The sequence below is a fragment of the Euwallacea fornicatus genome, chromosome 9 (assembly GCF_040115645.1).
Source record: "Euwallacea fornicatus isolate EFF26 chromosome 9, ASM4011564v1, whole genome shotgun sequence".
Taxonomy (NCBI): Eukaryota; Metazoa; Arthropoda; class Insecta; order Coleoptera; family Curculionidae; genus Euwallacea; species Euwallacea fornicatus.
In genome coordinates, this window is record NC_089549.1 from 4,678,646 (window position 1) to 4,693,331 (window position 14,686).

At 35.3% G+C, this 14,686-nt stretch overlaps 1 protein-coding gene across 1 annotated transcript in view; it reads right to left on the minus strand.

Annotated features, from left to right (window-relative positions):
* RhoGEF64C (Rho guanine nucleotide exchange factor at 64C) overlaps positions 1 to 13,689 on the minus strand; it is a 97,719-nt gene extending 84,030 nt beyond the window's left edge. The window contains exon 1 of the mRNA XM_066286062.1: positions 13,450 to 13,689. The gene's annotated coding sequence lies outside the window, so the exon portion shown is untranslated. The remainder of the gene's footprint in view (positions 1 to 13,449) is intronic.
* Between the last annotated feature and the right edge of the window lie 997 nt (positions 13,690 to 14,686).

Consider the following 14,686-nt stretch of genomic DNA (forward strand, 5'->3'; position numbering starts at 1 on the left):
TATTAGGGAAATAATGCCACTGAAATTTAGTACCCTTTGTGAGCCAGAGAATAATACGAGTATTAATTCACTAGGGAAATCACGTTGTGCAGGGTACACTTTTTGAACCGCATTTTTATTTTGGTCAAAAATCTTAACGCTAATTTGAAATTCTGGTGAATGCGACTTATGGTTGATCACATTCAATTTATAGTTTCTTACCATTTTACTTTGGATACGTAGGTGCTTTCGACATATTTTGGGATCCAGAACACGTGGTTGAATTTATGACACTATATTCAGACATCTTATATAGTACACAAGATGACGCAATATTTTTATAATTTCAAGTTACGATGCCTATCGAGACGTTTGTCCTACTCAAATGCCATTTGGCTTTGTTGCTGGCGTCATTGTGTATGCGGGCTTGTTAAACGCACACGTTTCGCTAGGTAGATACAAGGCCTTTGACACGAAAAACATATGTAATTTGATCTAATTAATGGGAGACAACTGGAAAATGCTTTCATATATATCAAAAACTCTTAAACATACTGAAAAAAAGTTGAAGATAAAAACCGTTCAAAATTGAGCAAAGAATCGAGTTTACGCAACTGAGAGGTCAGTGGCGCCCTACAAGAAAGAGCCAAACTGAACCAACTATGAAGTAAAAATATTTTATCAATTTGTAAAGGCAACGTAGACAACACAAGAAAAAAACTATTTTATTGCGGTCATCAGGGCTTTCACTAAGAAATTCCCAATTTGTTAGCGGTAGAGGGCGACTATGTAAAAGCAATTATCTTGTGCAAAATCAAATGATGTGAGATTATTACATTGATATGAGCCAACCTTCAATATATCCCTTCTGCTTCAAGTTGGCATTGAGCTGTTGAGAACAAGTTTAACGCATATCAAAATTTGAACGTTTGCTAATTGGTGCACTGGTTCTTATACCGCACACACCATGATTACCTAGACTCTGCAAGACTTCTTAATCATCGTCTAAGTAAATAAAACCCAACAAGTCATCTGCTGAACTATTAGCGCTTATACGTGCGTCTTTAATGTATGTCAATTGTCTTAACCTCATTTGCACCCAACTGGCGGTTAAACGAGGTTTAGTCTTAATTAAATTGTAGTGTAACTAATTGCATAGGCGGCGACAATGCCCATTTTTCATTTTTGCCATTATTCACTTCAATCTGGCTTGTCTGCATTCAGCGTCCGACCGCTCACCACCAAAGATTGATGTTAACGTTTGATTGTTAATGCAATCTAGGTTAGTGGAAGATGGCTTTTATTAGATATACAGGGTGTTCGTTTTAAGTGCTCGGTCATCGGGAGCTAGGTAAAAACGAGAGTCGGTTAAAATGGAATAAAGTTGGAGTTCAAGGATTTTCAAAATTTGGAAACTGACTTTTGGAATTGTTTAAAAGAATAAAAATTTTGTAAAAATGTATAGTGAAAGTCGAATATAACGACGGCGAAGGGATTGAGTAAAAAGGGCTGTTATATCGCGTCATCGTTACATAAAGACTTGTTTTTTTTATTATTAAAGAAACGTGGAAAAAACAGAAAAAATATATTCAAAAAATTAAAATTAATAATAAAATGTTAATAATTTAATATAATTTCTAACTTATTTATATTTACGTAGGTATAGTAAAAACACATCATTTTTTCGAATGTTCTGCAATTTTTGTTTGTTTTTTGCAACGTAAGGTAAAATAAATAAATTCAATTTTTATTTCATAAAACTGACTTCATTCAGGAATCTTTTATCGCTGGAATAACTGTGTGGGGCAAAATTATTCAAGATTTTTACAGATTGTAGAACTTCTACAACAAAGCGACTTAAAATCTTTACCTCCCTCAGAGTCTTCATCACTTTCATCTTGGATTTCTTTAATGACGAACGCTTCGTTTTCAATTTGCTCCTCAGAAAACACACCGTTTATTTCCAAGTTTGGAGAGATACTCCATTCTATGCTTTAGAAATTATTAATATTACAACCAAAAGGTCAAAAGAACGTCTGTGTTTTGCTTGTTGTTTTCAATAATATTCATTACTTGGAGCTTTCTAAAATAAACTTTTTTAATCTCATGATACCCTGGTCAAACAGATGCCGAACTGATGTGGGATTTGATGGTTGATATTAACGTTAATATTTTCTTAATTCGATGTTTTTGAATACACGGAACAATTGTCTACTAAGAATTTTTTTCTTTAATTCAGTGTCCCTGTCTTGCAAAATTTTTATAAACGGGCCTGAAGTCATCCAGACTTTTTTTTATTAAACATGTAGGACACAGGTAGCGACTTAACATTCTTGAAATAGGGAGAACTTTTTGATTTTCTAATAACAATCAACTTACTTTTTTCTGATCCTATCGGAAAAATCATTCATCTATCATGTCGGTAGCAACAAAAAGAGTAATTTTTTCCCAAGACAATTTTCCACATGTGCACTTCTTTCCTTTAAATTTCAGTGTTTTGTTGCTTTTTTGAAAAGATTTATTTCATCTGCGTTAAAAATCTCATTCTGGTCATTTTTTTAACTTTCGAGCCACAAAGTTTTTAGCCAGATTTTTGCCACTGCAACTGGTATAATACATTGGCAGCTTCGCCACTAATTTTTCTACACGCGATGTTATGTCTTAGTCGGGAGCGTTTAATCCGACTTTTTGAGCATTTATATTCCGAGGCTTCGTTCACTATTTTGGCACTGTTCCGCCTTTCCTGTTAGTATTGGGCCACTGGTTGCTGACCCTTTACTATTTTCCTTCTTAAACCACTTAAATAATGCTTGATTAATATCCCCTTGATTGGATTATTTTAGTTTTTTTTTGGCCACAACTTTGAAATTAAACTTCCAAAAATAACTTTTATTTTGAGAAAACCCACCAATTGTTTCTTAAAAAATGTGCGGAGACGTGCCCGTCCGCATGCCACTTATGAAATTAAAAATGACCTTTTTGCATAAACAGATGCGTCCACATTAACTGTCAAAATATGCCAAATTTCATCTATATAAATCACACGGTTTGAATAAACCAATAAAAATTTTATTTTTTAATAAAACTTTAACACTTCTATCTTCCTAATGAGGCATTATTGGAATATGGTTTATATGGGGAACCACATGATTTTTCAATGTACTATTACCTCTCGAACTATGATGAAACACTTATGAGACACCTTTTGTAGATGTCAAATAAGTATATTACCAAAAAACGGAATTTGTCTAAAAAGCGGCTAAAGATACTTCTTAAAAAAAAATAATTCAGTCACTCTTTAAATGACTTTTCAAAGGATGCCGGCAGTGTCGATTTATACTACAATTACTATACTACACCCGGCTAGAAAACCGCCAAAAATGTCTTTGTTGCAGACGTTAGAAGCGACTTTTTTTATACGAGAAATGGGGTGAATGTAAATCCAACCAAACCTTCGAGTTTCAGTCGTTATATGCGACTTGTCGTTGTTCGTGACTTTCCCTATATTTGCCTTTTTAATACATTTTTGAACTCCAAATTGCGCAACTTTGGCCAAATTTCACCGACCTCTTGTGGTTGCCGAGACCCCCATGATACAGTTCCAGAAGCAGACATCCTGTATGAACCGTTGCAAATCGAAGCTTTGATGCTTAAACTCAGCAGTTCATGCAGCCTTATGCTACGCTTTGATTGTTAATATTATGTAGGTTAGAATGAGCTTTCTTCGAGTGGTAATGATGATTGATTATTAAAATAGTTAGTATGAAAGGGAAGAGGGGAAATTATCACTTCCTTGACCGAGAGGATGTGCAAACGGCAGGATGCATTTGTATGGTCCCAAACTCGACTCAACAACCGGACCTTGACCGATAATCGTACCAGACAAGTAACTTTAATAAGCCCAAACTTCCACAATCTTTCCATTAAATCGCGCGTTTAAAAACCTTGATATCACGCCACGTCACGGTTTACAGAGATTATAAAATTCCGTGTGTAAATTTAACTCTCGTTAAAGTGAAAACTTCATCTTTTATCGATTTGGATATCAAACTCAGAGAGAAATTAAGGCCAAAGGGGAAAACCATTTTCCCATGGTTCCGAGAGAGGAGTTAATTTCGTTCCCAGCAAAATCGCCCACTTAGGATTTTTTAGCATGCACGACCTTGTTTACGCCTGGATATCCATATCTATGTGATTTTATGCACCTAATAGAGCTAGCGGATAAAAGCTTCCTAATGGAACAAAAACAGGCAATATTCGTCCTCGATCAAAGGTGTTTTAATATTTTTATGTCGGAATTATTAAGTTTAATAAGGTGCAGAAGAACGAGTTTTCTATGAAGGAAATGGCCAACATGCCTGTTCGTTGACGCTAAATATAATTAATAACTGTACTAGTTTTGGTATTTTGTAAGGGCGCAGTAGACGTAATTGGTTTTTAATGCAGCCACTGTAGATGGAAACATTTAGTAAGTAACAGCGTAAGGAGTAAATTCAAGAAATATTTATGCCGTTCATTTTTCTCGCCTGTTTATGATAATACCTAAACTTATTAAAATTAAACATTTTGCATGCATTTAGGTGAAACTTGCAACACGCTCCGTTTGCCTAATTAAAATTATCTAGGAATTGAAATTCAAAACACGGCAATTAAATTAGGACTAACCGTCGCATTTTTCCTTACCCACAGCTAAACATAAAACGAGCATAGATAATCTTGAATTCTTTCTGATTATAAATCAGTGTTGAAACTACCGCGTTCGAGCGAGTACCGACAATTATTTAATAGTAGAATGATTTAAGATTCAATAAACAGCCGATATGCTTATTGATCTAGAAAATAATTAAGGAAATTGCACGGGTAGTAGCGTTTACTAGAATCTATCAGCTGCCATTTTTAACGGCAGTTATGGCCTGCATCAGGTGGGAAATCACCTGTTTTGTGTCAGGCTATCGAACCTTGTGACACTTATTATTGGAAACGAACTATATGTGGGTTTTTAACGGATTTTGTTTACATATATATATATATATATATGTATATATATTGTACCTAAAAAAGCCCAATTCAAAGTCTGGATTTTTTAGATTCGCATGGAGACCTAAGTTGGCCGCCACGCTCACCAGATCTATCCCCGTTAAATTTTTATTTATTTGAATCAGACAAAGAAGATGAATTCAAAAATATGAAAATCCAAGGTACGGTCCATGGGAAAAAACAAAGTGAATGATGGTTGCTGAAGAGCGAAACTATTATGATTACCGAGATCCTCAAAGTTGAGCTCCCGCGAGCAACACTATATTTATTTGCTTTGCCTGAGGTTACTTGGTACATAAAAATCCTAACGGCTCGAAAAATCTCAGTTTTATTACGCCACTTAACCACGATATAATAGGACGTATGAATAAGCCTTTTTACGAAATTTTGCAAAAAAAAAATTACGATTCTCCGTTAAAAGCAATAATTAGCGTTTGCTTTTTTAGCAACGTAATGCATTCTTCGAGAGTCAGTAGGTACTTTTCTATTCCACGAAATGTCAAGGCGTTTCTCCTGAATAAGGAGGTACTTAACTTGTTTCAGATACTACTGAGAATGTAACTGCTTTTTACAGCAGGAAAGCAACTTCTAACGCTCCTGAGAAATTTAGAAATAGGATCCTGTCTGCAGCTACGAATGAAAGCAAAAACTCGTTCCTGGTCATGGGTCACCATCTAGAGATGGCGGATCTATTGCTTTTTTCGTGTCTAAGTTACAGGGTGGCAACAGACGACTTATCAAAAAAGTTATTTTTTTCTTTTACTTTAGACGTAGGTATTGTGACATTCGACGGTCAACGCTATGTATAGTCTGCTTATGTATAACCGATTTCCTGAACTACACATAAGTTCAATTTCAACAGTGTTGGAAACCAATTCTGTATAAGTATTCATGGAAAATTTACTGGTATTGCAGGCGTATTTTTAAGACAGTGAAATTGATTGTGAAAGGTTGGAAACGGGCTTAAATCTTTGAAAGAAAATCACACAGGCGCCAATCAAAAAAGAATCAGCTGCTTTAAAACTTTCATTGTGATGACAACCTTAAAAATAATGTTAGTACCGGACATGAGAAGTACTAATTACCATCGACCGTTAAAGATGTGATTTAACGCTAACAGTAGCAAAATTTACGATACTAAACAAAAATTTCTCTCTTCACGCTGCAAAGATCATGATCCTTGATTATTTCCGTACGTTGTTTGCTTAAACTTTTTGTTTGTTTAATAACGGTGAAAAATGTTTAATGTGCCTATTACGACGATTTGTCGGTAAGCTCCTAATTTTTGATAATCGCGAAGAAAGCCAGAAACACGGGTAATTGTGTTTAAATGAACCAAAACTGTCGTAAACGATGATTTTGCTTTGAAAGCATAAAATCAATGCGCACTGTATGCAAACCGATAAAATTAAATTTTTTATAATTTAAAACTGCAAAAATCTATGCCAGCGTTTGAAAACTATGAAAAAAAATGGTCCTGGAATGGAAATTTTCCCGGAAAATTTATGCCTCGGGCCACAAAATCAGTGCCAGAAACCAGCAAATTGACTACCGGTTCATTCTCTAAAATCCACATAAACATCATGCAGCAAAAAGCCCCATGTGCACCCTCTGACACCCATAATTTCGTTACAAACTCGATTACATACATCATATTAATTCAATGGCAAACTACACGTTTAAAGGATTTTTTCTATTATTTTTCAATAATTCTTTCGAGGTAAGCCAGCAACGAGACAGGCGCCATGGTACCCGGAACCTTGACTTTAAATATCGTTCACGAAAATCCAACCACAAGCAAGCAGGTTCTTGAAACTCAGATGGATTAGACTTTAATTATTGTTGTAGTCATGAATGTGAGTTCGATTAAAAATCGACTTTCAATTTTCATAAGCCCGACGTTCAATGTCATCAAACAAAGAAATCATTAAAGTCTGCCCGAAGTACTTTGAATGGGGTCTCTGAAGTGTTTACTGAAAAAGTACTTATGACTGATAGACTGATGGATATTGTAATTGCAGTTAATATACTGCTATCAAGAAGAAAACAAGCAGTTTTGCTCAAATAAGGTGCACCGGAAACTGCAGTTTACCTCAAGGTGTTACCTATTGTGTGCTCTTTGATGTAGAAAGTGCTCATTCCAATTTTCACTTATATTAAAGCAGAATATGGCTCTGAAGCTTCTCTTATTTACAAATCAATGTTCCGATGTCTTGCGTTAGAACGTCTACATTTACAATGTAATAATAAACTGCCAGTTTACAGGGTGTTCCATAAACATACAAAAAAACGTTCAAAAGACGCGGAGCTCTTAAAAGCAAATATTTGGAACGCATAAAGTCAGGTCCGAAATCGTTTCGTTTCCAAGATCCTGGATGTAAAATTTTTCATTAATTTTTATTTTTATATTTCAAAACCGGTTTGAGATACGGACATAAAATTCGGAACACCCTAGAATGGAATAAATGTGCTCGTTTCTGAGGAGGCAGAACGTTTCCATTTACACCAATGGCGTCTGTACTTCCATTCAATGGGATGTTTTTGATAAAAAAAAGGTACACCATTGACTTTTTTTAAAACGAAGGTTTTCTTCACAATATTCCATTAATTATTAATAAAAAAAAAGGCCTCTTAATGTTTTGTTGCTCAAGTAGCCGTTTTCAAGATCAAAAAAAGCTATTTCTCATTCATGTGCCTCCCAAAAAACCGGTATAGGTTGACAAGTACGATTTTTTAGAATTATTTAGGAGAAATGAACTTTATTCTATTTGAGTAGAGGTGGAAAACATGAAGACAAACAATTTTATGTCCGCATTCCAAACCGTTTTTGAAATATAACAATAAATTATAAAAATTAAACGCCCTGTATGTTGGAAACAAAGCGATATTGTACCTAACTTTATTCGCTCTAAATATTTGCTTTTATAAGCTCTAAATCCCTTGAAAGTTTGACGGTTTATTTATAAAACACTCTGTGTATGACATAGTTCTAAGTCCAGAGGGAAGGCAATTCTCAGTACTGAATTGCAATTCCCACTTTCTGGATTGCACAAGAAATTCTCTGAATCACAATTCACTAAACTTAAACACAATTCACACTTTTGAATTGCACCTTCTTAATCACATTTTTTGAATTATTATGATTATCATTGTCAACTACCCTTTACCTAACTTAATTACAAGTGATGCTTCCTGAATTAAAACTGGAAATGGTGCAGTATGTATAGGGTGGCTCACCGAAGTTTCATGCCTTATGGTCTATGATCGATTCTGGAGAAATTAAAGTTTAAGTTTAATGTTATTGATTTCCCATACCAATAATTTCAATTTCTTAACTGTTGAAAATTACCATAATACAGTAGTAGAGACATTGTTTAAAGTACTTTTTGACATTATCAAGCATTTCTGGAATTATAAGATTACATTCTTGCACTGTAAGTCGCCACAAGTCGGCAAGTGATTCAGGTTCCGGCGTATACATTTCTTAATTTTAATGGCCCCATAAAAAAATCCAGCGGAGACAAATCTGGGAAAAGGGGAGGCCATTAAGTGGGTCTTCTTTTTCCACAATTTCAACGAGGAAATGTTTGGTCTAAAAACTGCCTTACAAGAGCCGCGTACTGCGGAACAGCCCATTTTATTAAAAGTAATGTCTTCGGGACGGTAATGGTTATTTCGCTCAATTATTCGCGCTAATGCTGAGTCTCAATTGAATTTTCTAATAAATCCAAATAAATTTCGCCTCTTAGATTTACAGGTGAAAAGAACAGTACAACGATATGATCTCCAAAAAAATCCTAGCCCAACGTTTAGTTTTTTTGGATGTTAGGAATGAATTTCAGAAAAAGTCTTTGATTGTTGGACGACATAGAAGGGCAATCATGATGGTTATCTTCGCCATTTCGGAGGAAAGAACACTCATCAGAAAAAAAATGTAACGATATCCTTAATTGTTAATAACTCATTGACTAATTATTCCAAACGTCGATTGTTCTAATCTTCGTTTAGATCAAAGACTTACTTAATTTTTTAAGGGTGAAATTTATGTCACTTTAATATCCTCTAGATGGTTATACGCCCATTACGCGATCATAATGCGTTCTAATACAAGGTATTTTACCTACTTTCATTATTATTGGATTTTAAACAACCTTTTTTTGTTTTCCACAGATCCAGTTTATCGAAATTTTGTAGTATCTGAACTGTGCGCAAAAGTGTAAAACACTTGTCTATCAGGATGTTCCTCATCAAATAAATTTGCAGCTCCGCTGGCACAATCATTGTGTTGAAACAAGAACGACGTAATTTTAATTTTTCCTTGAATAGTGTAAACTATTTTAAAACGAAAGGATAGTGTATATGGAAGTAAATAAAGCACAGGGGCAGCTACAATTCTTAATGTTTAAATGTGAATAATGGTTTGAATTACACTTAATGACTTATTTACTAAAACGTTCCGTATTGGTCTCCTTACATTCTTAGAACATCACTTCTAAACTTCATCTGTCCTAGAACCTCACCTTTTAACATCCACCTTTCTCCAGAACTGATCATTCAAAAGTATAAAATGAAGTGCCATTTAAAAGGCCATTGAATGCTCTTAAAAATGATGTATAAAATAATAACCTTTTCTATTTAAGATTTTAAGGGTTAAAGTCACCCCCGCTTAGAGGTTAAACTTGAAATAATCATTATACTAAAAAAATATGATCCCGTTGAGATTAAAGGTGGCGGTCCTGAGCTTTTTCGTGTTTTTTGCACCATAAGACAGAAACCTTGGATGGAAAATTTTCAGTGGGCCACCCTGTATATGTTAAAAACAAATTCTCATCATACCTCTCCACCAATTGTACTCTTATTTGCTTTAGCCGTTAATACTTAATTTTTAATCAAAATCGCACTGGTATAAAGGAAATTAGATAATAATTGCATCGTTATGAGAGACTACCAAATTACTTTGTTGATAACATGATTTACAAGAAATATATTGACCCAGGCCTAGTCCATTAACGCATCATCAACAACATTAAGGCTCTTACCTTCATATCAGATTGATTATCTACATTAGTTTGTAATAGTGGAATAACATACGTGCCTCGAATTGATACCCTGTGCCAATACTCCTGAATGTAAAGTATCTATTGCATAATCCATAAATGTTGTTATTTATACTTTTTCCTTAGGTGCAAATGTCATAAAAAGGTCAAACTCTCGTGAAGTAATAGATAATGAGCATTCATTATTCCATCACAAACCGTTAGACATATGAATTATTGGAAATGTTGATATCTGACATGGTCTTGTTGTTGAAGTGATTTGAAGCATAACGCAATTTTTCTTGGCACTGAGTTCCGGGGTGACTAAATGAAAATATTTGTCGTATGTGCATGCATGTGTATCACTAACTTTCATTTTTTATACGCGCCATCTTGCATTTAGTTCTTTGCTACGTCTGCAAAATCATATGGGAATGCCCAAGGGGTGCGAACACCAACACAACAAACAAATGCGACTTCTTGTGGATAATACGCGAAGCGGAGGAAACGCATAATTATCAGATTCCTGTGATGTTATTTGAGATTATGACTTTGACATTTGACATATTGTGACATTTGACACATTTTGGCTTTTGACATATTTCGAAATTTGTCCATTATTTGTTTATTAACGAATATGAGGAATACGACTTTTATTACTCCCTCAGTAATAGTTTTTTATGTGTGGCGTATTTACTGAGAGAGTGTAACCCTAAACCTTTCATTATAAACGCAATATTGCCTTTGATTTGATGAAACATCAATTAATAGGCCAATCTGAACGGGTGTCGACAAATATTTTAACTAATTGTTCAGCTACAAGCGATACGTGCAATTTTATTATTGTTTGCAATGAAAGTGACAAATAGAAACCCGCATCGAACGAAATGCGACAATATAGAAAAAACGACCGCCAATTCAAATAGAAACCATGCGGTCGAAGTGAAAATGATTGATTGGTATTTTATTTGTAAACGTTGATTAGAAATGGAAACTCTCGGCTCGTTCCATTAATGCATATTAATTTATTGCTTGTGTTCTAATAAATCCCGAGGATATAACTGACGATTATCACTTTCAGGAAAAGTGCATGAAATTCCTGAATCGTATTAAAAATGTAGGTTAAGGTTAAATTTGATCTCACTATTTCCATTGCAGACGTCAGGACAGGAATACCGGACCAATACCTAAAATGGCCGCTCCCTTTTTTCCGGGTTTCCGATGTCCTCTCATTGTGTTAACAAAATTCAACCTAGTAATTATCTTTGTTAAATATAGAGGATTAAATTTATTCCGCAATATTTAATTCGATTAAATGTGACGGATTAGGACTAGCCTGCCATTTTTATTCAAGTCTTAGCGATGTATATTTGAGCATGCAAATGTACAGATTTCGTTAAAAACCACTCGAGAGGGTTTAACGCTCACTGGCGGATATGGTGGGAAGGTCTTGCGCAAGCTGAATATAGCCAGACACTGTGAAAGCGCCGACTCAGTCTCCTGCCGATCTGGATCCGCCTCATTGTGCAGATCCAGATCCGAGCCCCTTACGAATTACTCTAACGTGATGATCAGTACTTGTTTTCTCAACTGACGGAGGCATAATCAGACCATATGTGTACGTAATATAGCCTCAAAAATGGAGGTTACGTGGAAAACACTCTCTTTTTAATAACTTTACGCCTGAGTGGTTACAAAATGAGCCGTACCGCAAAACTGCACCGAGATAATGTAAAACTGAAAGTATTTTGTTGCATTGGCATTTAATAACAATGTCCACATCAAGGGAAAAAATGCGGCACTGATTTTTGCCAGCGAGATGGTAATATCTCTATAGGTACCACGCCTCGCTCGCTACTCTAACCCAACTGTGCACTTTCACTAAATTAAATTATACCTTTTTTGATGTAAAGTTGTATCTCGACATGTTAAGTACCAGCATTAACCACCTTTTGATCACCCTGTTTATGGTAGTGTATGAAGGGTGTGTTTCGCAGCCATCTGAAGCCTTTATGGTGTTAGGTGCGTTTTGATTAGCTTTAAGATATGGTGGCACCTTTCTAGCGGTAACGCACTTTTTAAAGATAATTTTGCATGGAATAGAAAAACTTTATTTGGTATCAATTATACCCATTTACACCAACCTCATCCTTTAGACTTAACCCTGGTGTACACTTAATGTATTGTCATCACTCATGTATGAGCACCCATGTCACACTGTACATCTCCGGTCCATGTTAATCTCTTGCCAAGCCATCATCACCCTTTCATGATCAAACCAAATCTGGCAAACGACACTATGTGGTTATACATTAGATCTTTGAGTCTTTCATGAACTGAATTTGATTTAATACTGCCTGCTCTGACAATTCAAACTTGCATAATCAACCAAAAAACCAAATGGTCTATATTCTTTATTCTCTCGAACGAAAACCTTTATGGGGTTCCACCATTGTTCCGCTACGACACGTTACATAATAAATTCGAACCTATACGAGGCTGAACATTTTTGGAAACGTTAAAGGTTAATGGGTCAACTTAATCCTTCTGTCTTTGTACACATCACGTAAAGGAGAACATCAAATGCGTGTAGGTGCGATGACATTTCAGAGTCTGATGGTTCGTGTTGGGTACGTTTTTTGGGGCCATCCTTTTTTGGAAATAGCTCATGTATGTGTTGCGCAACGAGTCTTTGTTGAGCGTTTTGTTAGTCTATACAAAGCAATGAGGAAACGATACCATAATTTACCTCAGAATAGTCTTTGAAAAAGCAACAAAATTACCTGTCAGAAATGAAACTGAACATAAAGATGACAAAGTGAGCTTAACTTTGAGAAGGTACAGTTTTCTGATTTAAGTATTGTTATTTGTCATCAAAGCTATGCGTTGTTCGCCAATGTTATGCCCGGCTGGGAATATTTGGTCAAGCCCTATTTTTCGATGTTTACAAAAACTTTAAAGAAATCGTAAAAAATTGGTAGTTTTGAGAAATTCCACGCTTCTAAAACAACAAATAAAAAGTTCAGGTCGAGACTTAAAAAATAAAATTTGAAGTTTTGGTGGGAAGATATTTATTAAACAAAACCTGTCATAGTTTGATAATTAAATTGCCTCCTTAAAGGGTAGAAAAAGTACCTCAATATATGTTGTTATCAGGTAGCTTTAAAAAATGTTGATAATATTGTTCTGAAGTTTCAAATTGTGTAATCTCACATTTTCACTACTGAAAGTACTTAAAAATTACTTACAACGCCTCACGTTCACTATTTTACCACACAAATAAATACATATTTGAAATTAAGGTAAGTACACATACTACTATTTCACCGAGATTTTTAATTTTATAATAATTATTGAGATCTGTGTATGATCAAAATTCATGTAACGTTCCACTGACCTTAGCGAAAATGTAAATCCAATCCGCTAAATATCCAAAGAGTAAGCGCCCTCCATACCACCAAAGTCACAAAACACCACCGAAAATCGGAAATTTTCCGATTGTGGGACACAGGTCCTTTTAAAATTAGCGCACAAACGATCGAGTACAACGCCGCGGTTCACGAAGTAACAGTACTACTCTTACTACTCGGGGTACCATCGGAAAACCGTCAACCACCAGTACGTACCTCTTCCAGCAGCGCCGTTCACCGCGGAATGAAGAAAGGCGGCGGTTCAAACATTGGGATAAATCATGTTAAATGTTGGACAAAAATAAAAATAAGGGTGTTTGAGCGTATTCGAAAATTTGTAAACGTGTTAATCTACGGCATTTTTTTTGTAAAACCCAAAAAGCACAATATGTTGGAATCAACCTCAGGAATTATAACTTTATAAGTTGAATGATGCGCCATCCATTCGATTTTAAGCCTCAAGAACATTATCTACCTATAGAGAATTGATCTCAAACAATACATCTAAATGATAGAAAATCAGAAAATCTATTTGTGGACTTTCTCAAGGCATTTGACAGTGTCTAATATAGTCAGCTACTATTCAAATTACAATACACCCTATCTTTCCTCTTTTTTCCTGTGTATTTAAATATTTATTCTTGCAAAATAAATCCCTTTATATTAAAATCGATTTTTATTGCTATTTACATATTTGTTTCTCGCACTGGCATAGAAATACTGTATACAGCATCAATTTTTTTAATAACTTTGAGGACTGTTTTTAATAAATAAAACTACCACAACCCTTTACGTGATATATACGCAATGTAGTAGAACAGTACTATACATACCTTTTTTTGGGCTGGTCATATGTGCTTTGGGTTCCAAGTTGACATGGATAGCAATGTTGTGGACAATTTATAGCTTTAAGCGATGTTCCTTCAGTTCATGAAGTCACTTCTGTTGGATTTTGTCCATATTGGTAACAAATTTCCGACCACTGTGTTGGTTGGCGCGCTCACGTGACTCTTTGGCGAGGTCTCCCATCTGCAAGAAGTACTGCAAGAGAGAGTCCGTCGACCGGACTTCCTTTGCCGCCATCGAGTACCACGCGATGTTTCATTGTTTGGGAGTACATCCCGTGACTATCATTTGTTTTTCGGGCTAGATAGGCTCGAAATGGATGTGACGAAGGATGGATGCGTGTTTTGTGAGCATCGGCAGGCAAAGTAAAACCATTAG